The sequence below is a fragment of the Pteropus vampyrus genome, unplaced genomic scaffold (genome assembly GCF_000151845.1).
Source record: "Pteropus vampyrus isolate Shadow unplaced genomic scaffold, Pvam_2.0 Scaffold194, whole genome shotgun sequence".
Taxonomy (NCBI): domain Eukaryota; kingdom Metazoa; phylum Chordata; class Mammalia; order Chiroptera; family Pteropodidae; genus Pteropus; species Pteropus vampyrus.
Genome location: NW_011888975.1, coordinates 1,294,712 through 1,298,907, shown reverse-complemented (window position 1 = coordinate 1,298,907; position 4,196 = coordinate 1,294,712).

Below are 4,196 nucleotides of genomic sequence, written 5' to 3'. Positions count from 1 at the left end.
GGGCCGTGCACACGGACGTTGTTTTCACACGGCCAGCACGACTCCTAGACAATGACCTTCCAGAAGTCTGTTTTGAATTTCTTTTTTAAAAAAAAATGTCCTACTCTATGCACCCACACCCCCTAATGGTCTCCATAGCCCCCCCCCCGCCCCCCGTTCTGCATGGACGCCCTTGCACCCGCCACCTCATCCAGCAGGACTCGTGTGCCAGTTTCAACAAGGACTGATTTCCAGCTTCTATTTCCATTTACTCTGCAAACTTTACTGAGAACCTGCTGTAGGCACTAGGAACGGGGGTATGGACGTGCCTAAAATGCAGTCCCTGTGTCCCTGGAGCAGTGACAGAGACAATAGCCAGCCAGGACATAAGGGCCGCAGGCCACCGGGCTTCAGGGAGCAGTAGAAGCAGCGGGAAGCGGAATTCTTCCTTTGTTTCGGGCTTTTAAACAAGCGCGGGCGTATCTCCGGGAGAACTTTCTAATTCCGGTCTTGCATCTCAGGCACCAGTGTCAATGCGAGCGTCTACCGTGTCTGTGTATGTATGTGTGTTTGTGAACCTGACTGACGAAATCTGTGGAGCCCATCTCAGGAACGTGTTTTAAAATGTATAAAATACATAGGGTTGCATAGAAAACACATAGTATCGAAACAGTATTATCAAAATATTTTTCAAATTTGAAATATACCTGTTTGTCTTTGTTAAAAACCAGGTCTAGCTGGGGGCGGAGGTGGGGGGAGGGTCTAATTTCAAGTAGTTTTGAGTGTAAATGCGAACACACGTATCTGCCACAGCGTAGCGGGAGGTAAAATGTGACTTCTGTTGGGGGTGACGAAGTTGCAGGTACTGCTAACACGACTTTAGATTTATGGCCATATTCATGATGGAATGAAATGTCAAACCAAAGTTTTAGTTAGAAGGCGGTGACAATAAAGATGTATTTTTTTCCCCATCCCAATTTATGGGCTTCCTGGACCCTAGGTTAATAGCCCCTAATAAACCCAAAGAGAAAAAATAAAATAGAACAAATGGAAGAAAAAAACACACCAAATATGCCAGGAGGAGTCCAGGCAAATCATAACGCTTAACATACCCTCCTCGGTAACTTTTAAAACAACGTTTGCATTTGAGCAATTGAGGTTGTCTGATGCCAGTAACATCTTCAATGTTTGTGAAGTAAATATTTCAGAGGTGCCCTGGCCGACTCACATTTTGCTCTAAATATTCTATTCCTATTTGATTGGTTCTGACGTTAGACTTGAACTTGAGAAATTTACAAATGGGCGTCTGTTTACTGCTGGCTAAAAGGTACTATCCTCTGTTTCTGAATCAGATAATAAGCACGACTGAAATGATTTAACAAAAAACATATCAGCAAGAGCTAGTTCAAACCTGTCAGGCTTTCTCTGAGAAATGTTTTCTTTCTGCTGAAATGGCCGAGCTGGTTCCCGTGCTGCTAGCCCCGGGGAGGTAAAGAGCTCCAGATAAAGCAGTAATTTACTGCGTCAGTTTGCTCAGGATGACTCTGCTTGTACAGGAAGAACGTAGGGCTGGAAGGTCCGCCTTGAACTGATCGCTTCTCTGTGAGTCAGTAGCATGAATCTGTAATTCCCGTGGCTTTTCCGGTCGGTTCCCATTGCCTTTTGATGAATCTTTGCCTTTTCCGCTCACACTCTGTCCCTCCCTCTTTCTTTACCTGCCCTAAGCTGCAGGCCAGTGGGTGGCATGAGCAAGCACCGTGGAGCTGTGTGGGTGCTGCTCAGGGGCGTAGAGCTGTGTGGATGCTGCTCGGGGGCGTGGAGCTGTGTGGGTGCTGTTCAGGGGTGTGGAGCCGTGTGGGTGCTGCTCGGGGGTGTGGAGCTGTGTGGGTGCTGTTCAGGGGTGTGGAGCTGTGTGGATGCTGCTCGGGGGTGTGGAGCTGTGTGAGTGCTGCTCAGGGGTGACAGTTTTAACAGCCTCTGCCATTTTCCCTTGGTCCAACTCAGTTTCTGAACGCAGGGCAAAAGCTGCCACCAGTTTTTCTCAGCGTTCCCTGGCAAATGCCACCGTGTACATGCTTAGGGGCTGTACGGTGGCTGTTGGGTTCATTGAGCTTTCCTTGGTCATGGCGGGCCACCATCCTGTCCTCCCCCGAGGACCTGTCCTGCTAAGAGCTGCTCAAGCTCGCACGTCGGCCTTCCTCGCTGACCCGCCATCGCCAGCCCCATGGCGGGCACCTCAGCTGCTTGAGCTCGGCCCGCAGCCCAGTGTCAGCACCTCCCTCTCGAAGCCCTCATGGACACCCACAGACAAGGACAGAAGGCCCAGAGAAGGAGAGGGACTTGCCCAGGGCCGCACAGCAGGTGAGCGGCAGAACCAGAGAGAGAGCCGAGGCCTCGCGATGCTCAGGTCTTCCACCGTGCACGAGCCACATGCGCAGCCTGGCGCTTTCACGGTGGCTCTGTGACACTGGATTCCGTGTTCTCCCGGAGCAGAGCGGAGGGCACAGGACACGCCCGGCCGCTGGCCCGTGGTGAGCATCTGCGCGCCTTCGGCCGCCCCCTTCACCACCCCGGCCGGGGACCCCGTTCCACCGTCTGCCCCACACTGGCCACCAGGCCCTGTCCCGTCTCTGTGTCCTTTCTGGAGCCTGGAGCCGGAGGGTCCCCCGCTCAGACGCCCCCCGCCGCCGGGAGGCGCTTCGGGGCCAGCGTTGGCGTTGGGCTCGTTGTGGGGCACGGGGAGGCGCGGGATCCGGGTCGGCGATCGAGGCCGAGTGGGTCCCTGTCGGGTTTCAGCGGCTCGGCCTCCGGTTTTCTCCTGCAGCTCATCCCTGACGATCACCCCGTGAAGGCAGGCTTTGCTCCCCTCTTTGTCCCCAGTGTCTGGCAGATAAAATGCTCAATAAATTTTCGGTGGGCGCGGACGCGTACATAGGGGACGAGGACACAGCTTCCAGTGTCACCGTCTTCCAGGCTGCTCAGGACCCTGCGTGCCTGCCTGGTGGCTGCGCGCAGGGCTCTCAGCTGGAGAGGTCACCTTTGGGGGGCCGGGGTCCAGGTGGGATGGGTCTGCGTTCGCCTGCGTCTCACTGCGGACATGGGGCTCACCGCAAAACACGCGGGATTGTATGATAACTTCAGCGTGGAGACGAGGCCCAGGATAGGGGCTGCGGAGAAGAAGCCATCCCGAACTGGGGACCTCGTGGCCCCATTCTTCACCCCGCAGTCTTCACGGGTTTCCTGGGCAGTGCACCATTCAAATGACGCGTTATGAAGCACCTGCTATGTGTTCGGGGCTGTGGAACATACGCTAACATGTAAGACCCAGAGCCCACCGGCAAGGAGCTCCGGAGATGTAACACGGGAGAGGCCATTCAGGGGACCTAGTGTTAGCGAAGCGGGGGTAGAGTGGGGAGGATGGAGCGGGGAGAGTTCACCCATGAATGGGACTGGCTCCGCCGGGAGGCGGCCTTTGTAATGGGACCTGAAGAGATGACGCGTTAACAATGGCTGAGACACACGGGTTGTAGACTCGGCTACAGGTCTGCCCGGGTTCTTCGGGTTGTGTCCGATGACGAGGCATGCAGAATCACTTTCAGAGTAAACACGTCCATTTCCTCTGTTGCTGCCTCCTGACACCCTTTGGCCCAAAACGGCAGGAAAGGGGAGGGTTTAAGCCAGAAAGCTCTGCACAGTCTCTTCCATCCAGCGCTGGTCCATGTGGGAGCTGGTCCTGGGCACCGGGGCATCCTCATCCTGTAGGGAGAGGCAGAGGCTTCCAAGACGTCCCTGTAAGATGGCCCTGCACGCGGAGAGGGAGGCTTTTATGGAGCCGAAGGGGTGTAGCATAGGGGCAGCCCTCCCAGCAGAGCCCAGGGAGCCCCAACTGTCAAGCTCGCATCCAATTAAAATCAAGCCACACTGAAATCATCACAATAACACTGTTGGCAATTTTCAGCCCATAGATTCTACTGCTAGTCCCATGAATATCCCGTGACGCTGTGTTAAGTGAACTCAGCACATTAAGCTGAGTTTCTTCTCCACTTACAGACGGGTAGGATTTTCACAGGTATTGGGGGCGGGGGGAGACATGGAAATATGAAAGGAAGCACACAAAAAAAGGTGAGATCCTTTTAAAAGACCAAACAAGAGTCCAGTTTGAGAAAGAGCATCTGGCCTGTGATTCGAGGGTCATGATCTATCAGCTGGAAGGGTTA